General features: G+C 44.5%; 1 pseudogene; it reads left to right on the forward strand.

Annotated features, from left to right (window-relative positions):
* Positions 1-9,600: 9,600 nt before the first annotated feature.
* LOC127183622 (very-long-chain (3R)-3-hydroxyacyl-CoA dehydratase 2-like) overlaps positions 9,601-25,831 on the forward strand; it is an 80,523-nt pseudogene continuing 64,292 nt past the window's right edge.

Below are 25,831 nucleotides of genomic sequence, written 5' to 3' on the forward strand. Positions count from 1 at the left end.
GGCTTTACTGCCTTTATTTAAAGAATTTACTCTTTACAAAATTTGGAGCTAGAAGATGATATTATTATTATTATTATTATAATTATTATTAGTATTATTATAACAACAGAAGCTATTTTATTTGTGAAAAAGACAAAAGGTCTTTGGTGAAATTGTCCATTTAATCCGTGGGCCCTAGTCATGAAAATGCATGTGTTAGCACCTAAGTGCCTAGCGGTTGGGCTGTCTCCATTGCCTGTTCAGAGTTCAGAGATACCTGTTGCCCCCACGCTGTTTTATGATGCTCAGAGGGCCAGTGCTGGGGAACTGAGGCTCTTTATGTCTGATCAGTCCTTATCTCAGCTCTGATTTAAAATGTTTATTGACTGACCTGCTCAACTCCGCTGTCTCTGGTTAGGTTTGGCCCATTTTTCTCTTAAAATAATTTTGTGTCTGGATCTAGGACTGGTTGTTGTCCTAAAAATGGTATGCTGGTAGAGAAACCACTCAGTATTATTAAGATGAAATGTGTAAGCTTTGAAAGAGCCGTGGCACTGTTCAGAAGCCATTAGCTTCGGGCTTTAGACTGGTCCTTCAAGTCCATAGGTCCAGGACTTGGCCCATAAAGGAGATTGTTTTTTGTTTTTTGTTTTTGGTAGTTTTACAGGATTCATTTCTTTAAAAATGTGGGCAAAGGTTGGCCTGGTGGCACACACCTTTTAATTCCAGTACTTGGGCAGTAGAGGCAGGTAGATCTCTGAGTTGAAAGGCAGCCTAATCTACATGTTGACTTCTAGGCCAGCTAGTGCTCCACAGTTTTGTCTCAAAAAACAAAAACAAATAAGACACACACACACACAAAGTTGGGCAGGAAGGTGTTGTTTGGTCTTTTCAGTTCCTGTTGCTGTGTCTCCCTCACAGTGGGCACCTTCCTCATATTAAATACTGATGGGGGTGAGGCTGGGGCTTCAATCCCATGAGACCAGGGGGCACTAGCTGGCTTTCAGCTTGGTTCCTTGTTCCTCCTGTGCTGAGTGTGACTTGCTCCTGGCACTTTTCAGGATATCCAGGCAAAACACAATGGGAAAGAACCAAACCTTCCCAGAAATTTGCAAAGCGCCTTAATCCACAAGTGGTTGTCCTTGTGACCACACTTAATCTTATCATCACTTGAACTGGGGGGGTGAGTCTGCTGAGGATAGCTAGTGTTTACACACTCAGTGGGCATAAGAATCACACTGAGCAATCTTATCACTTGACTTTTGGGTCATTGTCCACTGCACCTCAACTGGAACTGCCTGCCTGTTCTTCTGAAAAAGGCGATGACCCAGGGAACACCATTCATTTGTTCCTTTATTTGCTCAATAACTCTTATGTAGTATGTGTGAGGTCCCAGTTAGATGCTAATAGACACCAGCAGTGCAAACAAATCTCATGACATTTATGTCGCACCTGAGAGGACTGACAGTAATTAAAGTAAGGGATATGAATTATTAAGGTTGAAATGGGAGTCCATTAAGAGGAAGGTATGTGGTGAACTGAGTAACCCAGGTAAGGCACATCAGTGTCTGGCCACCCGGAAGCCTTACCTTTGCTACAGTGACTTGCCTTTGAGCTCCTCCTCTCCCCAGGCCAACGTTATCTATCATTCAAGGGGTTAAAAAAGATAAGTTGCAGAGCTTTTGATGCAGCAGTTATCTTGAGGTTTAGTTCTCTCTACTTCGTAAGTGATGAAAACGGGGGGGTGGGGGAGGCTTGTTCCCACCTCAAGCTTTGGTTGTTAGGTCTTCTCTGGGGTTGGAATGTGAGGAAGCCCTTCTTTTCTCCAGAGAGTCCCTTTAATATGATTCTTGCTATAGGTAGCTTATTGTATATATGTGCAATAGTATACATGTCTATGTAAAAAATAAAAAAAAAATGCTTAATTAATAAAAAAAAAAAGAAAAAGTAAAAGCTCACCATGGCCCACCTCCTTCAGAGTAGTTTGCTCTTCATAGTGTCATGATTCCCATCTTTGATTTCAAATTAGGCTTTATATTTACATAAGTAAAATGTTCTAAGTATGAATTTTTTAATTCTACTGTGAATAATATCTTTACTTTCAATTCAATTAGAAACAAACAAACAAACAAACAAACAAAGAACTTGACATTTTTGAGAACTTCTTCCATACCTACTCGTCAACCATCAAAATGTAAGTTCTTACTAGGCCAAATTTCCAAATGCCACCTTCTGTGGTAATCTAGAGAAATTCCCTCACTTTTTTTTTTTTTTTTTTTTTTTTTTTTTAAATCTAAAGGACTTTCCATTACAGTCTTGCAATCTTTTTTCAAAACCAAATCTTTCCTGGAAGCTTGGTTGACTTCCTTCTTCTAATCAACACTTTATCCTTAGCACTTATGTCATAAATTGGAACGGTCTTGCCATATTCCATGGTTTGCGTGTGTGTTTCTCTCCCACTTAAAAAGCACTTTACAGGCACTCTCTCTTGTCCTTCCATTCACTGTTGCCTGTGTTTGTCCACACTGCTTCATTAGACAAATACATTTCTTGGGAGACAAAAGTCAGCATTTATCCCCCAGCTATTACCCAATAGGTTATACTCACTATTTTGTCTGTTCACAGTCGCTAAGGTCCTTCCCTTGACCTTTTGGTCAATTTGTTCAAGTTTTGTGCCCGCTGCTTGTCATGTGGACTTGAGTTCCCATTTGAAGGCATGTGATCTTTAGATGCTGTGTTATCTGTGAGTTCTATTGTAAAGCCCAGCGTGAAGATGGAACATTGGGTTGCTGGAGGCTAAACAAAGACAGGGTTGTATTCCACCCCCACCCCCCCAGAAAGATCTCCTGGCCTACGAAGTGGTGAGGCATGCTGGGGGATCAGAGGAAGGTGTCTGTAATTGGAGTCTGAAAGCCATGAAAGAGATGTGGAAGCAATGGGTTCCTGAAATTAAGTAGTCTCATTGACAGGAAGAAGACGAACTAAGGGGCGGGGGGGGGGGGAGTTGAGAAGACCCAGGTCACCGTGCATCCAAGCCCAGACTGAAAACACAGACATGAGCAAGAGAGTTAGTTGGTGGGATCAAGGAAAGAAGACTGAGTTTTTCAAGCATCAGCTGAACTTACTGGGTTACCTAAAAAAAATTTTTAGGGCAGTAAAAATCAAATACGAATGTTTTTAGTATATATTTTTATGAGCTATCCTTCTAACCAACCTTACCCCATCTTTCCTTTAATATCTAATAACATGAAATTCACAGAACTTTGGTGTTTCAGGCTTTGAACTCATGAATATGCTCAAGCCAACCACCTGATTCTTCGGGCTTTTTGGTTACTTACCTATCTACGTTAAAAATCTCTGACTTGATAAATTAACAAAGTAAGCCACAGGAGAAATTAGAACCCATTATCTAATATTAAATCACATCACTGGGTGTGGAAACACCAACATATCCACACACACGGAGATGATAACGTTGACATTAGAGCTGACGGTGCTTGGTGCACTTGAGTCAAACAATGTGGGCCCCAGTCCAACCTCTACTCTTGACTATATGATCTGGCCAAATGACAAGTGCTGATTTTGAGTCTTAGTTTTCCCATCTGTTAAGTGAGGGTTGGTAATAATAGTGTTTGCCTCAGAGAGGTATTCAGAATTTTAAATATGTTAGTGCATGTAAAGCCCATGGGGAAATGCCTGGCACACAGTGCTGGGTGGATTCTATTATTAACCATCCCGTTCCCTGCTACCTGCTTTTGCTGTGACTTCATGTTTGATAGTGTTTAGGTTGGGGTGGGGGAGGGGGAGTGAAGATTTATTGCTAATCAGTTTGGCAGGCATTAAAAGTTGGATTTTCTCTTCCTGAAGAGTTACGTGTGTGCCTGTGTACGTATTATGGTTTTTATAAAGTGTGCATGTTAATTTCTATGTTGCTCAAGAGTAGACTGAATTTTCATTTTCAATTAATGCTGGAAATACTCTGCTCACGGGGCAGGTTCTTTCTCACCTTAATCAACAGGATTAGAATGTTATCCATATGTGGGAGCAATTTCCATGAGCATGTGAGCCCATGGGGCTCCCTTTATATTAGGGCCAAAGGAACGTTTTAATTTTCTCTCTGTTATGTTCAAGACACATGCTGAACTGTATTGGGAATACCACTATAAAATAAAAGCGCTCTTGCAAATTCAGCACCGCCTACACGCAGCTAATCAAATAGAACGAGAGGCCCAGAGCAGACAAGAACAAAGCTCATAAATATTACACATTTTTTATTAATAACATACAAATGAACTTAATTAAAACTGCATTTTTCCATAAGTTACAGTCTCACAAATCTATTCCCCTGTCTGAGGGCTGGGAGTGGAAATGTGCTGGCGTTTTTAATACAAGGAGACTCCCTGTGGCTTTAACACGAGGCTTGGTTATTTTGCCACCTCTCACTCAAATATCTCCAGTCTCATAGGCCCAAGTGTTTACGTCTTCTGTTTCGCTGGTACTCAGGCATAAGCATCTACATGCTGTCCCCGGGTTCCTCTGAGCTCCAGAGGAGCATCTTGGTGACAGGGCTTGACACTTTAAAGATTTGAATGAGAGGCCGGAGAGAGCTCTCAACCAGCACTTAGTGCGCAAGCCCGAAGGCCCGAGGCTAGTCCTTAGGTCTTTTTTTTTTTTTTTTTTAAATATTTTTTAAAATTAATTTATTCTTGTTACATCTCAATGGATATCCCATCCCTTGTATCCTCCCATTCTTCCCTCCCTCCCATTTTTCCCTTATTCCTCTCCCCTATGACTGTTCCTGAGGGGGATTTCCTCCCCCTGTATATGCTCATAGAGTATCAAGTCTCTTCTTGGCAACCTGCTATCCTTCCTCTGAGTGCCACCAGGTCTCCCCCTCCAGCACTCCTTGGCAAGACCCAGCTATTCCGCTCCTTGGAATATATCCAGAAGATGCTCCAGCACACAACAAGAAAATTTGCTCAACCATGTTCATAGCAGCCTTATTCATAATAGCCAGAACATGGAAACAGCCTAAGTGTCCCTCAGTAGAAGAGTGGATAAAGAAACTGTGGTACATATACACTATGGAATACTACTCAGCTATTAAAAACAAGGAATTCCCAAAATTTGTGGACAAATGGATTGAACTAGAAATGATCATAATGAGTGAGTTAACCCAGAAGCAGAAAGAATCAAATGGTATATACTCACTTATACCTGCATACTAGCCCAAGGGGCTTGTCCCACGAAAGCCTTCACTTACCAGGAAACTGGGTCCTCAGGTCTTTTTATGCCCACATTAAAAAGTCAGGTGTGAGCCAGGCATGGTGGCGCGTACCTTTAATCCCAGCACACGTAGAGACAGGTGGGTTACTGTGAGTTCGAGGCCAGCCTGGCCTACAAAGTGAGTCCAGGACAGCCAAGGCTACACAGAGAAACCCTGTCTGGAAACAACAACAACAACAACAAAAAACAAAATAAAACAAAAGAGTCAAGTGTGGTGGCAGGGTGGTGATGGGGGTATGTGGGGTGTGTACTTGAAGTCTTAGCTCCATGAGGTGGAGACAGGAGGAGATTCCTGGAGCTCGGTGGCTAGCTGGTCTTCCTAAATCAGTGAAGTCCAGGTTCAGTGAGAGATCTTCTTTCAACAAAACAAGGTAGATAGTACAATAAAAGAAACTTAATATCATCCGTCCCCCCGCCCCCTGAATTCCACATGCACACATGTACATGTGAGAGGATTGTCATAGAAATCTCTGAATCACTCTCTGGCTTCCTGTCTGCTGATACGATTCCTCGCTCCTGTTAGCGCTTTAACATGGTGCTATCTCCCAGGAGGTCTCCTCCTTGCCAGAGCTGATGGTGTCAGTACCACACTCTTGTACCTCCAGCGCTATGAGCTAAATAAATCTTGTTCCTTATAAGCTTACCCAGGGTATCAGTTCCTTTTTTGTTCCTGTGATAAAATTCCCTGACAAAAACAACTCAGAGAAGAGATTATTTTGACTTCTGGTTCCCTAGTAATAAAGTCCCTCATAGAGGGGACTGGGAAAGCATGGCAGCCGGAGCAGGAAGCTGGATGGTGATGTTTGCGGGCGTGCATGTGTGTGTGTATGTGTGTGTGTGTGTGTGTGTGTGTGTGTTTGTATGTGAGAGAGAGAGCGAGACAGAGACAGACAGACACACACACACACACACATACACACACACATGAAAGGGGAAAGGGAGGGGAAAAAGATGGCTGGGAAGAGGGACAGCTAGGGCTACACAGAGAAACACTGAGCACTGGCTGCTCTTCCAAAGGTCCTGAGTTCAATTCCCAGCAACCACATGGTGGCTCACAACCATCTTTATTGAGATCTGGTGCCCTCTTCTGGCATGTAGGTGTACATGCAGGCAAAACATTGTATAGATAATAAACATTTTTTTTTAATTAAAAAAGAAAAACAACAACAACAATCAATGAATAACAAACAAACAAACAAACAAATAAATGAAATGCCCTCGATGTGAAATCCCGACTTCTTTCTGCATTACCACCCGGCTTCTCAAGCTTGCATCCTTACCCCGCATCCCTTGCTGGTCCTTTGGCTAGTAGCTTTAACAGCACTCATTCATTTTCATTTCTTTTGAACGGGTTAGCACATAACATACCTTTCTTGACTCTTTGTGATGCAAAGGAACATTTTGGCTGTCTCAAAGTTGTAGGGATAGTTGGCAAATAAAAATGGCTGGTGTGGTGTGGGGCACAGAGTGCAGAGCGTGGTGGTGAAAGTGACTCAGAACCTGTGTGCCTTTGAAATGAAGGCACAGGAAAGGAACTGAGGCCCTTGAGCAAACCAAACCAAATTAGCTTGGCACGGAGGAAATGACTTTCCAGATTAATAGGGATGAGGTGGCAGGCGCATGGTAAACACTCCTCTTTTCAAATGACCTCGTGTCATTTTCTCAGGGCTGTGGGCAATGGGTGTATAACTTAAAAGCTGATTTCACAGCAGCAAGTTCTTGCGATGAGCTGGCGTTTTCTGGGGGAAAAATTAAAGCTATAGTGCCATGTCTCCAAATCCTAAGTTTAGCTTATCCCTTGTCAAAAATAGAGAGCATAGTGTAGAGAGGATGCCCTGTCACCCCAGACATCCCTGGAGAATAGGATGTCCTGCTTCAGAGACTTTTAGAGCGGGTGTCTTTATGGTGTTGGCTTGAATTCTTTCTGCAGGCCGGCCTTCGGGCGAGGGGGAGAGCTTGGGCTGTCCTGAGTTTATTTTGTGTTCTGAATCTGATCAGATTACTTTCTGGTGGTCTACCTTCTTTCACTGTTATTACACTCGGAACTCTCGGAAGAGAGAGTTGTGTCCCTTTCAGCCTGTGCTGGCGGAGCTTTTCTTGGGCAGGGATTTGTGTGACGTGGGCATTTGAGGTGTTTTAGGAATGAATGACCAGCAGGACTTTGTTGGTGAGAATGTGGAGTTCTAGACTATGTCTGCCTGTTTTCATCTGCTTTCAGTCTACCACTTTATTTGGAAGTGGAATTAAAGTGAAAATAATTCAGTAAATATAAGGGTAAATAATAATAATAATAATAATAATAATAATAATAATAATAATAATAAAAATAATATCCATATGCTATCATGATTCAAACCAACCTGAAGCTACAACCCTGTGTTAGGAATGACGACCCGCGCCCCACACCTGGAACCCAGATCTTGAGAAGGCTGATGGCGGAAGGTGTCGACCTCAAGGCCAGTCTCGGCTATCAAAACCAGTGACCAGTGACCAGTAAAATAGAAGAATTAAGAAAAGAGATATTATGTAAATTAGTTTTCCCTTTGTATTAACTACTGCTGCCCTAAATGCGGGTCTATCAGTCTGGTACTTTTATATAAGAAATATAATTGCAATTATATACTTAGAAATATATAGCCAAGGCTTTAATCCCAGCATTTAGAAGGAAGAGGCAGAGGCAGAGGTAGGCAAATATCTGATTTTAAAGCCAGCTTGATTTACAGAGTTTCATAACACGCAGGGCTATACAGAGCAACCCTATCTTGAAAAACAAACAAACAAACAAATATATATTATTATATTATAATTAGAATATAAATATATAAAATTCACATGTTTATATATTATGCATAAATATATAATTAGAGCATATACATATATAATTAGAAACATGTATATGTAAGTTATATAATTAGAAAAACAGTTATGCCTGGTGTTATTAGGAAGCATTGCTTCTTTTGTAGAGAAGGTAAGACTACAATTAGTTGCCTTTTACAACAACAGCAACCATCACTGATAGAGTCTGAGTCCAAAAGGGAGTTGATGTAAGATTAAACAGGCTTTGTCCAATTAGAGTATGTTAGGATCTAAGTAGGAATTCCAGATGGATGAAGTTCCTAGTGTGCCCATGTGTCCTCCCTCCTTGTGTATTGCTCTCAGTGGCTGGAGGCCTGCTGACCCCGCTCCCCCCCCCACAGGAGGGAGAGGGGAAGGGAGGGGAGGGAGGGAGGGGGGAGAGAGAGAGAGAGAGAGAGAGAGAGAGAGAGAGAGAGAGAGAGAGAGAGAGAGAGAGAGGGAGAGCGAGAGCGCTCTGTCCTTGTTTCTCTTTCCTGTGGTAGTGGATTTCTTGCTTTTTCATACCTCCTTGTTGCTGAGTAGACCAAGCTTGTCTGTGCATCCTTGCTTACCAAGGATGAATAAAAGCAGTTTGCCAAATACCCTCAAGATGAGCCAGCCCTTTCAGTTGTTCAGGGTTAGTGTATATGTGCCATTGTCCCTCTTCTTCCTCTTTCTCCTCATCCTCTACTGCCAAGACAGCGTGTCACTGTGTAGCTTTGGTTAGCCTCAAACTCATAGTGATCCTCTTGCCTCCCTGGCTTGGATGTATGTTGTTCAAGACTCAAACACCATGGTGTGGGAATTGGGGTGTTCTGACGTAATTGCAAACAGCGCTTATTGTAGACAACAGACTAATTTTATCCATGTGGCACCTGTTCGCTGAGCAGCTCATATATGCTACGTGTTAGCTACCCAGCAGTGCGTAGTCTTTGGCTGCAAGAACTTTATATCCCATCAAGGGACATAGACATTGAGGTGCAGCAAAGTTTGCTTCATTTTGCTGAGTGTTTCGGGGCGGCAACTCCTTCCTCTCTGCAGCCGGAGTCTTTACAGTGAGCCATTGCTGTAGCACGCCCAACTGTTCTGAACATGTGTAACTCGGTGCCGCTTGAGTACCTCCGTGTTGTCAGGCCCACCTACTCGGCGCTCCTACTCGGCGCTCCGGCTTTGAGTGGGGCTGAGGTTGGAGCCTTCTAGTTTCTAGTGCTGTGTATCTCCATAGATCTGTTTATTTTCCACAGTTCAGTTTAGGAGACTGAGGTGGTCTGAATGAGAATGTCCTCATAGGCTCATATGTTCGAATGTTTGGTTCCCTGTTGGTGGAACTGATTGGGAAGGATTCGGAGGTGTGGCCTCATGGGAGGAGGTGTGTCACTGGGGTGGGCTTTGATGTTTCCAAAGCCTGCGTCATTCCCCGCTAGCTTTCTTTCGCTGCCTCCTGCTTGTGGATCAGACATAAGCTCTGCTATTGCTCTACTGCCATACCTGCCTGCCGCCATGCTCCTTGACATGACAGCTATGAACCGGACTGCCCTCTGCACCAGTGAGCTCCAAATTCAACACTTTCATTTATGAGTTGCCCTTTCATGATGTCTAATCACATCAGTAAAAAAAAAGTAACCCAACCAGAAACACATTGACGTTGCTCTTATTAAAGCTCGCTTTTCTTTATTTTATTCTTGAGACAGGTTCTTACTATGCCGTCTTGACTGGCCTGGAACTAGCTATGTAGACCAGGTGGGTCTCCAACGCATAGAGGTCCCCCTGCCTCTGCCTCCAAATGCTAGGATGGAAAGGACATGTCACCAAGTCAGGTGAATTCATTGCCGCTTTTAACAATCCCCTGGCTTTCGCACTCCGTGAATCTTTGGACAGCCCTACTCTCGGTCTCACTTGGTTTGGAATGTGGACACGAATGAGTGCTTTTCTGAGTTCCCCAAATCTGAACACTGAGAAGCAAATTGGTGCTGATGCCATAGACTGATAAGATCTAGTATCCAGGCCTTTGGTTTGCAAGTTCAGCTGCAAGGGGGTGGGGGGGGGGAGGAGGACCATAGTAGGCCAGCAGGGTGAATCCCACTCCCTTCACAGCACTGGGGAGAGCATACTCACTTTTCTATCTCATACAGTGAGCTTCCATGTAAAAACCTGACCTTATAAAGCCTTAAAGCCAAGGCCTTAGACTAATAGCATACTTATATTATACCATGGTTCACAGTAATAATTAAACATGTACACACAGAGACGCACATATACACTCACATATACACACATGCACATATACACCATATATCTGTACACATGCACACACATACACATGCACGCACGCATGTATATATACATATACGCATGCACATCCTTTCCATCCTAGCATTTGGAGGCAGAGGCAGGGGGACCTCTATGAGTTGGAGACCCACCTGGCCAGTCAAGACTGCATAGTCAGAACCTGTGTCAAGAATAAAATAAAATAAAGAAAAGTGAGCTTTGATAAGAGCAACGTCAATGTGTTTCTGGTTGGGTTACCTTTTTTTTTTTTTTTTACTAATGTGATTAGACATCATGAAAAGACAACTCATAAACACACACATAAGTTCTTTGAGACAGGATTTCACTTTATAGCCCTAGAGCTCATGGCCACCTCCTGCTGTAGCCTCTTCTGTCCTGGAATAATAGGCATGTACCACCATGCCTGCCTGGCTAAATATTTACACTTTATGTTACAGAATGGCATATGTCTTATGTACGAGAGTACACTGCCCTTATAGCCTGCAATGGAGTCAATTATATTAATTTCTGTTTTATGCCACTAGGAGCAAAAGTTCAGTTGAAGCATTCTAAATTGGTTCTGCATGGTGTGAAGTCTGCACAATTCTGTGTTTGGCTGGCTATGCTCACTTTACCTAAGGGATGCTCCCTAGATAAGCTCTTAGCTACCAATGACCTGACATTCTCCCAATATATCTTCTTCTTTATGTTGTCACTTTCACAGCTTAACATATCATTTTTTGTTTTTGAATGAAAATAAATTAGGCTTAAGATAATTATGAAATTACAATCTCTTCCAGGAAGTAGTTTTCATCACAGATAATTTTTACAAGACTTTAAACAATGACAAAATAATGTATTACCTTCCAAATTGGCAAATGTTAGTAAATATGGCTCTTAAGGCTCCTATGATGTCTGTCTGTCTGTCTGTCTCCTTCTCTCTCCCTCTCTCTCTCTCTCTCTCTCTCTCTACACACACACACACACACACACACACACACTATATATATATGTATATATATATATATAACCAGATGTTGAAAGCACAGTCATCCTGCTGCAGCCTCTAGTGCTGGGATTCTAGGTGTATGTTCCCACACTCGGCACTGAGATTACTCTTACACTGTGCTACTATAACTGAACTTTTTTGTTTAGTGGGAGAGTGTCTTAGTCAGGGTTTCTATTGCTGGGTGAAACACTAAGACCCAAAAGCAAGTTAGGGAGCAAAAAGTTTATTGGACTTATGCTTCCATATCACTGTTCATCACTGACAGCCTGTTTCTTAGCTCTGTCTGTAAACAGGACACCTTCTAACTGAGAGCATCCACTGGGGGTAAGAGGAGGATCTGTCTTCAGATGGCGGGGAAGAATGCGCATGCCCAGTAAAACTTGGCCTGGGTGTAAGCCTGGCTGAATCTTTCTCGTTCCCTTCTTTTCTCTGGTGACTAGAGTCTAGTCCCTGCTTGTTCACTCAAAGAGGTGGCGGATCCAGGCACACACAGGTGCTGGACACCTTGCCAGCTCTGCTTCTCTTCCACATCCAGGCTCTCTCTGGATGAGGGACCCACAAGAATGAAGATCTAATCAAGCCAGCGCTGGCTCCCTGCCTACCGCTAACTAGTGTGATTCAGTTTTTCCATTGTTGATAATGAAACACGAGCGAGCCTTCCGTTCCTTGCCCGTTGAGCCCACTGCCAGCATCTGACTCGCGCTCTTCCTTGCCTTTTTGGCATTTGTTAACAGTGGCCAGAGCAGCCTCCCGGTCCGGTCTTTGTTCGTCGTGCACTGTCCGTGTTTAACCTCCCCGAGCTGTATTTCAAGTGGAGACCTTGACTCTTAATGTTAGCCAAGCTGAGCAATTCTCTAATTTTTATCAGTGCTGAAAGGAAAATCAGCTTGAATGAATGAGGGTTTTTGTGCTGCCATTCTAGATGACTGAAGAATTCCCACGTGGGGCGGTGGAGGATGGGCCTTCAGGGAAGCTGTAAGTCCTCAGGAAGCTTGGAGTCTGTCATTTGTGGTCCTTACCATCTGAGGTTTCTACCCTTGCCCAGCAAGTTGAGAGTGAGACAGCTGGTTGTCTCAGCGAAAGCCAGTGTGGGCTGGTCTGATAATCAGAGGGGAGCTTCCTCTTACCTTGGAGCTAAGTGGGAGCCCTGGGTCTCTGCATGTGGAGCATGGAGGCGGCAGAAATAGCCTGCAGCGTCTTCTCTGGGGTGAAGCCGGGAGAATTGTTGATTGAACGGGACGATCATAGGTGATGCATGGTGTTTTACCTCCCCATATGATGGAGGCCTGCGCCTTAGAGCGGTACCATTGTATTTCCTGTGCGTCCTAGGTCCGGTCTGAGGATGCTCCGAGCTGGAGCTACATTCTAGGCAAGGGCTGTCCGCTGAGTAGGCAAGGCCTGGGGCAAACTACATGGTCCCAGGCTTAGAGCCTGTCCTGTGGTAGGGAGAGCACCAGGGCAGGCTCAGGCAAGGTGCCGAGAGTCCTCCAGGTGGGTGGGGGCAGCATCAAGGCTACAGCACGCTAGACATTACAAGCCAGAGCCCCTAACGTGCTAGCAGAAACTACTTGGGAGTAATACGTTCTCAGCGCTTAAGTCCCAGGTCTGCAGGTCATTTTCCTGCCGAAGGCCGACAGATTGTGTTCTTTGCAGAGAGGCGGAGGCCAAGGGTACTGCCACTTTTCTCTGGCAGTCAAGTCTCCTAAAAACCCAACCCTGTGTCTGGCTCCTAGGCCAAGTTCTCCCTCTGTGCTACACAGTTGCTGTCAGTCATGGAAAGAGAAACAAGCCTAAAAATAGCCGCCAGCTGGGCCCCCCGCGAAGTTCAGTGGGTGTGCATCACAGCACGGAAGAAGTCCGAAGTCGGTTCTGGAAGCTCAGCTGTGGTACCATCGCCAGAGCACCCTTCTCAGGGCGGTCTTTGCAAGCCCTTGCTGCCCGTGAGTTAGTGAGGTCGCCCAAGGAAAGTGGCTTTAGGGAAAGCAGAAAGAATGAAATATAGTGGTGCACTTGCCCCCCCCCCCCCCCCCCCCCCCCCGCCCATGCTTCTCATCTTCCCAGCGGCCCCTTCCATGGCCACATGGCTACCTTAGCTTCCAGGTATCTTAGAAGGCCCGAGACTGCCGTGCTTCCCCATGGCCCCCTTTGCTGAACCTCACTTCTTCTTTCTTGTCAAGACTGATAAATTGAACCTTCAGAGAACGACGCTAATCTGATAAATGAATTCATAATAAGGTATAAGGAAGGCTGGTGTATAATTGCCTGTCACATGGAATATGGTTTATGGGTTTCCCTGTGTGTATGTGAGGGGGGGGGGAAGGGAGGGGGAGGGGAGAGGGAAAGAGAGAGTAGCGGTGGTGGGGATATGGTATAAGACAATGGTGTGTGGTGTTTGTGTGGACAGGCGTGTGTGCAGAGGCCCAGGAGGTTGCCTGGTGTTCTGCTCTGTCACTGTCACTGTCTATACGCTCCCTGGCGTCAGGGTCTCTCCATCAACCCGGAACCAGGCTGGTGGGCAGCAGGCTTCTGTTCCCCAGCTCCTAGGCCTGCGTTGCTGCTGCGCATGGATGGCCGTGCCTGGCGTTTTACATGTGTGCTGGGTATTACGCTCAGGCCCTCATGTTGGCACAGTGAAATGCTCCCACCTTTCACTCGTCTTCCCGGCCCCGTGGTTGCATTTCTATTTTATTATAAGATTTATCATAGGAATCATTTTCAAGGCCGGTACATAGTATATTTACATGAAGGAGAAAAAAAAAAAAAAACCCAATCCCTGGACTGTGCTTATCTTGCAGAACTGAAACCATTCACTCATTAAACCATAACTTTTCATTTCTTCCTTCTCCCAAATCAGTGTATATGTCATTTTGTTTTTAGTATCTACAAACTCCTTTGATGCCCCATAGCAGCATAATACAGTATCTATTCTCTTTTGACTGGCTATTTTAGGTAACATAATGTCCTCAGGGCTTAAACAAATCATATCACGTGATAGAGTATCTTTCCTTTTCAAGGCAGCCTACTATTTCATTGTTTGGCTATTGCGTATTTTGTGTTTTGATTGCCCATTCCGCTCCTTAGCTGTGGGAGTAGTGCTGCATTAAATGTTTGTGTTAGGATCCTGGATCCTTTTGAGATTCTTTCAATTACTTTGAATATATAGCAAGAAGTAGACTTGCTAGATTGTGTGGCAATTCTTTATCAGTATTTTTGTGGACAGCTGCATCATTTTCCATAGTAGGTGCCCCATTTTTAACACTCCCCAAACAGTGAACAAGAGCTACAGCTTCTTTATTCCTTTGCCAGCACTTGGTATTTTCTGTCTTGTTTTTGTCACTGCAAGGTTGTGGAAGAATGACTCCTTTTAGCAGGCTTTTATGTGTCCTAAGGGGTGTGGGCATCATTGGGTTTGCACTTGACACAGTCCAAAATGAGTATTAGGCTTTGGTTAGAACCATTGTGGGATCTGTCAATCCATATGCAGGCCCCGGGGCAGAGTAGCACATCACCTGAGGGGCAGCTGAGTCAGTTGCTGAGGGGTGTGTGTGTGTGTGTGTGTGTGTGTGTGTGTGTGTGTGTGTGTGTGTGTGTAGGGGGGGCGGGGAGGAGAGGGGCTATGGCTACCTTCTCCCTCCCCTTCTTGAGGACTAGAGGCAGACTCATGACGCAGGAGTTTGCAGACTTCAGGTCTATTTCTTACAGCTTTGGCTCTGGATCTTCTCACTAATGCTTCAGACTTAGTTGATTCTCTCTCTTGACCATGTCATTCCTGTGTCGTTTCTCACAAAGGCAGACCTGGAGCTTGGCTGTTTTCCTTAATTTTCCATAAGGAGGTACTGCCTCAAAGTTCGGATACTTCATAACACAGAATCTTGGCGCTCACTTTTCCAAAGCTCCTTTGGCTGCTCTGGCCCAGTGCTTTTGTTTCCTGCTCCTGTGTCTCTCTGTGCCTAAATTCACCATTTTATGGCTCCTCCTTCACCCTTATTCCTTTATCTTTCTCCCTTCTCCTTCTGCCTTCTCCCCACCTTCCTCCCTCTCCTTTTCCCTCTTGATGTCTCTTTCTGTCTCTCCTTTTTGTTTTTCTTCTTTCTGTGTGTTTATGCACAGGAAGGTGAGAGGACATCCTTTCCTGCCACCAACAGGAAAACTGTCCACCTCCGTTGAGAGCATGCTTCTCACTGGTTTAAGATCCCTAGTCAGGCCAGATTTGTAGGCCAGAGAGCCCTCGTGATCTTTTATTTCTGCCTTCGCAGTCCTGGGTTTACAAGCACATGCTGTCACACCTCTCACCTTTAGATGAGTTCTGGAGATCATATTCGTGCCCGCAAGGTGCAGGTGCCTTACAGTTGGAGCCACCATCCTAGCCCTCATGTCTGCCTTTTCTATCTCCTATTTCCCCAGATCTCTGCGCTGGTCCATCTAGAAACCATGTTGGATGAAGGGGCCTTAGCCCCACTCATGTCTCTTGTTTCCTCTTCAAGGTCTAGGAACATCCCCTTTCCCTTAGAAAGGTCAGCAGAAACCCAGAGACCCAGCCCAAGCTTCTCTCCAGATTGAATGGTATTTTAGAAGCAGGAGACTGTGCCCCGCCTCCTGGATCCAGTCTTTCTTCCATATGTCACAGTTCCTCAAATGCCATATTCCGTCATTATTATGCCCATCAAGTCAAACTCGGCTGACAGCCACCCCTGGAAGCTCCAAACCTCAAAATATTTGTCTAAATGTCATGCTTATTACCAATCTACAAGATCTTGATGGGTAGAGATGCCTAGGGATCTTGGCATTCCTGTAGCAGGCTGACTCTGCTTCCCTAGGAAGGTCAGGGTTGGAAGGAACACACGTGCTTCTGCAGATGCCCTGGAAATGCCAGGCTGGTGCTGCCAGCAACCAGGATACATTGTTCACGGGTGGTGTCTTGGAAGTGGGTGAACCTTGAAAGAACTAGGGTTCTGACGAATGAATTCCCTTTGTTTTCTCTGTGCAGTTGAAACCAGCGCTCGCTGGGGGCAGAGTTAGAAGCTCCTGCGGATATATGGCTCTGCTTACCTCGAGGACTCTTTGCCCTACCCATGGGGGACATACTTCCTGTGTCCTCACGCTGCTGACTTGCTGGCTTTCTAACTGGAACAACTGTTTTGGGCTTTGTTCCCTTGCTGTGTGGTTGCTGTGTGTGGCACGTCTGAAAGGGCTGTAAAACCCTGGTGCTCTCAGCTGCAATAATACATGCCTTGACCCCACCTACAGGGTTGAAACCTCTGCGGCCTCTCTCCAGACAGATGTCTGAGTATGGCATCTGGCCTAAATACCAAAAGCTGTCACAGAAGTCACTGTGAGTCCCTTCCTCTGACTATATATGGAAGGCTGGAAGTGGTATTAGGAGACGAATCCTGTAATCCTTTTCTTCCTACCAGAAGAGCAGTGGAATTCTGTGGGCCGGAGAAATTCAGGCAGCTGGCAGTTGAACCTTTAAGTACTGGTGTGGTCGACACCAGCCTTCCCTCTCAGTCCCGCGGGCCTTGGAGTGGTGATAAATGACACATTCAGAGCAGGTGCAGATTTCTCCAGAGCCAGACTGCAGAGCTGACTATGATGGGGAGAATATGGATGAAGCAGGAAGAATAAAAGCATATAGTTATAAAAGCTACCGAAAATATGGTAGTCAAATATGATGTATGTTAACAGAAGTTATTGTAGCTATTTCCCTTACCTCAAAAGGAGCTGTCGCTATAGCAACAGATACAGTAGTCAAATATGATGTATGTTAATGGAAGTTAGTGTAGCTATCTTGTCTACCTCAAAAGGAACTACAGATATAGCGATGGGGACAAATATCATCTTGTCCTATTGTAACAGACTTGTGGGTTTGGGAATGCACCACACTAATCCTCCATGTGACATGCCTCATCTTCCTGGCTACCCCAGCCCCCACTCCAGCCTTTCCCCTGGACTGCTTTTTTCCAGGTTTTCAGATGCCAGCAATAAATTCTCTTGGGAGATTTTTCTCTGTCCCCTGACACTGACCTGCCCATGCAGGCAACAACATGAAGTAGAACACTGGCTCTGTCCTTACTAAAAAAATTCTGTTACAGTCAAGACTAAGGACTCTGTTTAGTTCATCAGAGGGGCCACAATACCTAGCACAGAAAGTAGTCAATAAATATTTGTGAAGGAGTATATACGAAATAGTATAAAGTAAGTAACTATTTTGTCTGTGTCTTAGCCTAAGATCAAATCATGTATTGATCAAAGAGTTTCATTGGGGGAGAGGGACTTGGCTCATTCAGTTAAGTGTTTGTATTGTAGATACAAGGGCCTGAGTTCAGTATTCAGAACCCATAGAAAAATCTGGTGTGAGAGGCTAGTGAAGTCATGGATCTCAAAGGAGAACTTACAACTGCCAGCTTACTGAACCAGCAGAACCCTTAACTACATTCTAAATGTTTGTCCCTATACCCACACATAAGTTCAGTTCTTAGCCCCCATCAAGGAAACTTCCCTTTGCAAAGCAGAGACCATTACAGAAAACCACAACCAATCAAAATGCGGAGTTATTGAGCCCAGTCCCAGTGGATACTGCACAGAACAACTTCTGCCCGAGGCTCGGGGAACATTGCAGGAGAGAGGGCAGAAAGGTTACAAGAGCCAGAGGACCAGGCAGTTTGCTGTGAGAGTGTGTCACGCCAGAAGTATCACTCATAACTACGCATGAACGAGGACAACAGTAGTGGATATACCAAAGTGGATGGAGAAAGGTCATCAAGCTTCAGGCCTACACAAAGGACTATGGGTAACTGAGGAATGCTGAGAGCGGGAGGAATAGTCTTCCCCAGAGAAGAGCACACCAACTGATTATCTAAAACTAAATGGTCAGCCCTCAAAACATATACATATGAATAATGTTCTATAGACTGAGCAGGTTGTATTTACATATTTAGGAATATATATGTGCATATATATTCACATATGTGCGTATTTAATAAAAAAAAGAGGCTCTGGATTTGAAAGAGAGCAAAAAGGGTGGCAACATAAAATCACTTAGGGTTGAATATCTATTTACATAGAAGAGGAATTCTTGGACGTGAGATCTGGATGTTACTCTTTGCTGTGGAAAGTGAGTGCCCCACCCGTATGAATGAGTATTGTTGACGTGAGCACAGCCATCTTGAGGATGCCAATGTCTCAGACCCATGGATACGTTGATAGTGTGTGGAGAAAATATCAACCCCGGCTTTCTCCTCTGTGAGGGGGGCAGCCCAGAGAATGTTTCCCTGCAGAGACCAGCTCCTTCAGTTGCGCTAACAAACAAGTAACAAATGTTTCCAGGCTGCTGGTGCACCTCCACCAGAGCTCGCGCCTCACCCGATCCCAGTGTGAGCCTGTTGCTTCTTCTTTCCCTGTTGCCCCAGTCAGGTCAGCTCCAAATTGCTGCAGGCCGGGACACTTTTCGCCTTATTCTAAAAATGTTTATTCTGCAGTGGGTAATTTTGGGCTTGCTATAGATACCACAACGTTGTCTTTATGTTACTCTTGCCAATTAGAAATGATAAGAGGAATCACAGCAGTAAATTCTTGAATTTCGAGCAATCATTTAACTTTTTACAGATAATGATGACTTTTGGGTTAAAAAAAAAATTTTTTTTTTTTAGAGCAGTGGTTCTCAACCTTCATAATGCTGTGACCCTTTAATACAGTTCCTCCCTGTTGTCCTGACCTCCAACCATACAATTACTCTCATTGCTACGTCATAACTGTAGTTTTGCTACTGTTACGAATCATAATGTAAAAATCTGTGTTTCCTGATGGCCTCAGGTGACCCCTGTGAAAGGGTCATTTGAACCCACAAAGTCACAACTCACAGGTTGAAAAGTGCTGTTTTAGAGATATGGTCTCGATTTGTAGCCCAGGCTGGCCTTACTCTCACTATGTAGCTTAGGATAGCCTTGAATTTGTTGCAATACACAGCTTCAGTTTTTTGAGTACTAGAGTTTAAGTGTTTTCTGTGAGCTACTAAGATGCATGGAAAGGACAGAAGGATATTTTATATGAATATGACTAAACCTTTTGCATTCACTCAATTTTCTTTCTTATCTAGAACATGTTTTCCCTTTCTTGATGTTTGACAAAATTATCTGAGAGTATTATCTCATCTGATAAAAGCGTGATTTCTAAGATGGTTACCAGACTTTTTAAAAACATTTTGTGAAATGGTTCAAAATAAGACTGAAGCTAAATGTGGTCTCTCAAAAATATTATTTCCTGATTACATGGATCAAGATTAGAAAATAGAACCCACACATCCCATAATTACCAGAGTAAAGCCACAGTGAGTGCTTCATCTTTAAAGATCTTCCATCACGTGAACATGTTTATTTTTAAAAGGCAGGTGAGAGTAATCTGGACCAATCACAAAGTCATATGATAACTTAGTCTTTAGTGTTTTTGAAACTCAGATACCGAGAGTGTTACAATGTCTCTCGCCCCTCCTCTCCTTATTTAAAAAGAAAGATTTGTTGTATTTATGAAGACAGGGTCTCACTATGTAGCACTAGCTGGTTTGGATCTTATGTATACTAGACTGGCCTTGAGTTTCTAGAGATCTTCCTGCCTCTGCCTCCCAAGTGCTCAGATAAAAAGGTGTCCAGTACCACACCCTGCCCACTTTATTTTTTATCTATGCATTTGTGTGTATGTGTGTGTGTGTGTGTGTGTGTGTGTGTGTGTGTGTGTTTGTCTTTGTGTGAGTATATGCGGGTGAGCGTAAGTAAAGTGCAGGCCAGAAGAGGGCACCAGATCCCCTGGAACAAGAGTTACTGTCAGCTGTGATCTGGCTGAGATGAGCACTGGGAAATGAACTCTGGTCCTCTGGAAAGAAGCACTCTCAACTGCTGAGCCATATCTCTGGCCCCCTTCTCATCCTTCTTAATAGACTTTATAAGGAAGTTTATTCTTTCATTTACGAATTTGATTCATGTTGATCCCTTGCTGTGCCAGGACCTGCGCTAAGTTCCTAGAGGGGCCATTTGAGCTGGCTGTGCGTGCAGCCCTATGCTGTCTAGCAATGCTCCACCTGCCTGAGCCATGGCCTCCTGAAGACAGCACACGGATTGGAGGAGTGTCTTCATCTTTATCGTGGGGATTGTAGTGACTCCCTTCTAGAGACTACTGTAACGTTTATGTGTGATGGTTTAGAACAGCCATTGGCATGCAAGAGCTCAGAAAAACCTGCTTGAAAACAAGTCGAAGGAATCATAGAACTGTAAGGGCATGGGGGACACTTCAGTCTCTCTGACACCCACTGTCCTCACTGTGTGGCTGAGCACCCAGTCTCACTGTGGTTAAGTGTTCAGCGGAGAAATTGAGGGAACCCAAGATCTCTGGGTTTTTCTCTGTGGTGACTTGGATGAGAACGGGCCCCACAGCTTATGGAACTGAGGATTAGGGGGTGTGGCCTTGTTGGCGGAGTTAGGCTTTATGGCTTCCAACACTCATGCCGGTCCAGTTGGCTCGCTCTCTGCCTAGTGTCCATAGATCTGATCCAGGACCATGCCTGTCTGCCGTGATGGTCATGGACTCATCCTCTAAAACTTTTAAGAAAGCCTCCCAATTAAAAGCGTTCTTTTATAAGTTGCTCTGATTGTGGTGTTTTTGTCACAGCGATAGAAAAGGTAACTAAGATACCTTCTCACTGAAATTTTTGCGGCAGTAGCTGCCAGAGAGGCTGTGGGTGGGAGAGAAAGCACACTGGCTCAGAACGGGTGGCGAGTACAGCATGTGTGGTGGCAGGATTAACAAAACCATTCCCAGCAAAGTCCCAACAATGTGAGAAATTTCCCAAGCCTGTTGCACTGAGTCAGATGTTTTTATTTCAGATGAGCAGAGTCTGATTTCTTAAAGATGCCTGGTATGACTCTCTAGAGTTGAGTTCTTGGTAAAAAAGCTCCATACAAACAGCTCCCTGGCGGCTTATCAGTTGGGTGTATTTTTCTGACCCACACAAGAGACACCAGTTGTGAGGCCCGTTCACTATGACAGGAGTTTTAAGAGGTATCCTCTCAGGGAGGGAGAGTTGGAAAGCTGACGAAACATCACCCTGCTTAGCAAACTGTCCTTTTTAGTCCAGGAAGAATCTGTGCCTAAATATCAGATTCTCAATGCTTTCCTGTATGCAAGATCCTGGCACAGTGGGCCGCATCGTACAGGCAATAAACTCTTTTAGAGTCTATGAACCACAAGGGTGTTTAACCTACAGTTAGGACAGAAGGCAGCAAATAGCCTCCTTAAAGTGGGCTGTGCAATTGACACTCTGCTTGTGTGGTGTCTCCTCACACCTTCAGGGTGATTAAAGGAGTCTGAAGTGCCCTGTAGCAAACTTTGAGATCAAGCTGTCACTGCCTAAGAAACCGCACACCTCTCTTAATGCCTCAGTCACCGACTTGAAGAAAGTGAATGTCCCCAGCTAAGCACCCTGTGGCTTATTGTGAGCCATCTTCAGCCTTAGGATGAGAAAAAGGAAGAGGAAACATAGGAAGCGAAGATGAGGAGGGAAACCACACATTCTGTCTTGAATGAGAACTCATTTGATTAATGATGACATTAATCTTTGAATTTGAGTGGAGTGTTAAGCTATTCTGTAGCTATAAAGATTGCTGCCCTGTGCTTTTTTTTAAAAGTCATGGTATCATGTGGTGAATCTCAGTGGAGCTAACTTTGCCTGGAAGGAGGCATCCAGGAGGTTGAGGCCAAGGATGCTTTGGAGCATCCGCCAGTGCACAGCACAGCCCTGTGATGGCTGAGGCTAAGGATGCTCTGGAGCATCCACCAGTGTACAGCACAGCCCTGTGATGGCTGAAGCCAAGGATGCTCTGGAGCATCCACCAGTGCACAGCACAGCCCTGTAATGGATGAGGCCAAGGATGCTCTGGAGCCCTGTGATGGTTTATATTGACTGGTAAATTGACAGGATCGGAAATCCTCTAGGGACAAACTAAGGGTTGTGTGATAAGGGTCACATATCAGATACTCTGCAATATAAGATGTTTACATTATGATTTGTAACAGTGGAAAAATTGCAGTTATGAAGTAGCAATGAAATAATTTTATGGTTGGGGTGTCACCACAACACAAGGAACAATATTAAAGGGTCACAGCATTAGGAGAATTGAGAATGACTGGCCTATAGGGTCTCAGGTCATGAAGCTGTTAGTGATGTTTAGTAAATTTCTGGGGGTCATAAGGGAATTGTGTGTACATGAGTGTGAGTATTGTGTATACCACGTGTGTGCTGGTGTATGTGTGTGTGTGTGTGTGTGTGTGTGTGTGTGTGTGTGTGTGCATGTGTGTGTTCCTGTGCACATGTGGAGGCCAGAAGAGGACTTTGGGCACATTCTGCAACTCAGCTTTATTCCTTGAGACAGGGTCTCTCACTAAACCTGAAGTTAGGGTTGTGGCTAGAAAGCCTCAGCGATCCTGCCATCTCTGTCCCCCTCTCCCCAGTGCTGGGCACATCAGTCTTCTTACGGGTGCTGGGATCTGAGCTCAGGGTCTCATGCTAGCTCAGCAAGCACACAAACCCTCACCTCCAGAAATTTCCTAGGCATGATCATTGACCTATCTCTCAAGCTCCTACTTAGCAAGTTCTGTGCTCTCCGTTCTCTCTTCAATCCTACGGCTATAAAGTTGGGGTGGTAATGATACTTGTCTTATAGGATTCCTTTGGGATTCCATCACTAATCCAGATCGAGTCCCGAGAGCAGCCCCCAGAATATTAGTTACTTTCATGCCAGACAACACAAGGTGCACCCCTTGAATTGGATCACTGGACACAATTGTTTCAGAGTGGATCTTGACTCAAAAACAGCCTGGAGAGAATTCATCAGCAGGACAAACTCCATGTGACCTGTGAGACATTGGGATCCACAGGACAGCTGGTGAATTGGGTGACACTGTCATTCCTTGCCGCTAGATGCTTGCTGAAACCCTCGTGCCAGACTGTAGGAGGGGAAGAAATGACAGCGTATAGTGCTGGCATGTCACGTGTGCCGCTTACCTGGGGCTGGAGAATGGGTAGTGATTGTTTCTGCCAAGATCCCTTGAGGGTCAAAGGCATGGGGATTCCTGATGGGGAGGAGGAGCTGTGAGACTGGAGCAAAGGATCACGATGTAAAACAATGTATTTGATGATTACCCCGGCATGGTTAGGGCTGTTGGTAGCTTCAAGGCTTAGAAGCACTTGACCTTTTAAGATAACAGAGATAAAAACTCTGAAAGGCCAGAGTCTGATGAGGGACCTTGACAATGAAAGGTGGTGATATTTGCAGTCAGACTAACAAATCATCATATGATTTATTCTCCAATTAATTGTAGAGTTACAGTGGCCAAAAAGGGCTCCCTTAAGTACATGTGACAAATTATAGGTGCTCGGCAGGGAAATGGGGCCTGAGTGGGCTGAACTGATCTAAGCTGAGTACAATGCCCAGAATTATATTTACTCTAATGGTTTTCAGATTTTGAGAGTCTGAAAATATCTTTACTAAGCTCGGCTAAATGGTCCTTGACCTTGAGGCTCTTATTTTATGCTGTGGGTAATTTCAGCAGCCAGGGCACCCACTCTGGCCTTTTCTTACTCCTAGATTCTTTCTCTTGGAATGGAAGTTTTAATTAAAAAGAGACTTAGCGTTGGAGGCTGTGACACTCAAGCAGATGATTCCATGGGACCCCCCAGGAGACGAGCTTTGAAATCGCAGCTTTAGGTCAGCTCGTGGCAGGTGCCCATCCACTCCAAATATTTGTGCACACAGCAGAAGATGTGTACTCTACAACTGAGATGCCATTTGCCTTCAGGCCAGGCATGTCCTGTACATGCCTTTCTGATCTGAAAGGATAGGTCATCTTAGTTCTGGAAAGTGAAAGGGATCATGGAGAAAAAAACCAAGTAAGCGATAAGAACAACCAACTTCTCTGAATGCCTCCCATACGCACAATCAAGTGCCAGCTAACGTTAAGTGCTAGAATCATTGAAGACAATAAACAGCCAAGGTTCAAAGGATTCAGTCACGTATTCAAAATCCCATAGGCGGTAAGTTGGGAGCCAGTATTCGGCTTAAGTCTGTCTCTTCCTAAATCTGTCTCTGCTTCATGTAATTTGTCCCCCAAACACCAAGCACACGCCCAAACACATCTCTGATACTGTTTGCAAACATAATGAGGGCTCAGAGCATGACCAGTTTAAATGACTGTTCCTGTCAGGCTCATCTGGGGGCACGGCCGCTGCCCCCAGCGGGTTTCCTGTTTCTGTTCTCACACCCTTACATGCTCTTCTCAGAGGGTGAATCTCATTAGGCCCCTCTTTGCTTAGCATCTTGCAATGATCCCTTACTGTTTGGGGGATGAAATCCAAGCCTTCTACTTTAGATGTTCACTCTCCTCATTTTCCAAGCTCTTCTCTCCCCCGGGCTCTTTGTGCAGTACTTTGTGGCTCCTGGAATGTTATCTCCATAGTTTGTTGCTGGTAGAGGTGACAAGTACATGTTAACTCAAAATATGACTATTTTGACACACAAATCAGTGATAATTAATCTCTACCTGTCTTTGTACATAAGAGTGGAACCTAGATTCTTTTTTTTTTTTTAATTTTTTAAAATTAATTTATTCTTGTTACATCTCAATGTTTATCCCATCCCTTGTATCCTCCCATTCCTCCCCCCCCCATTTTCCCATTATTCCCCTCCCCTATGACTGTTCCTGAGGGGGATTACCTCCCCCTGTATATGCTCATAGGGTATCAAGTCTCTTCTTGGCTACCTGCTGTCCTTCCTCTGAGTGCCACCAGGTCTCCCCCTCCAGGGGACATGGTCAAATGTGAGGCACCAGAGTATATGAGAAAGTCATATCACACTCTCCACTCAACTGTGGAGAATATTCTGACCATTGGCTAGATCTGGGAAGGGGTTTAAAGTTTACCTCCTATATTGTCCTTGGCTGGTGCCTTAGTTTGAGCAGGACCCCTGGGCCCAAATCTGCTTATCCTATTGTTCTACTTGTAGATTTCTAGGACCCTCTGTATCCTTTTATTTTGCTATTCTCCCATGCGTCCCTCATTTAGAGTCCCAATAGGATGCCCTCCCCTCTGTCCCAGTTTCCTGGTAAGTGAAGGCTTTTGTGGGACATGCCCCTTGGGCTAGTATACAGATATAAGTGAGTATATACCATTTTATTCTTTCTGCTTCTGGGTTAACTCACTCATTATGATCATTTCTAGCTCAATCCATTTATCCACAAATTTCGGGAATTCCTTGTTTTTAATAGCTGAGTAGTATTCCATAGTGTATATGTACCACAGTTTCTTTATCCACTCTTCTATTGAGGGACACTTAGGCTGTTTCCATGTTCTGGCTATTATGAATAAGGCTGCTATGAACATGGCTGAGCAAATTTTCTTGTTGTGTGCTGGAG

The sequence above is a fragment of the Acomys russatus genome, chromosome 31 (genome assembly GCF_903995435.1).
Source record: "Acomys russatus chromosome 31, mAcoRus1.1, whole genome shotgun sequence".
Lineage (NCBI taxonomy): Eukaryota > Metazoa > Chordata > Mammalia > Rodentia > Muridae > Acomys > Acomys russatus.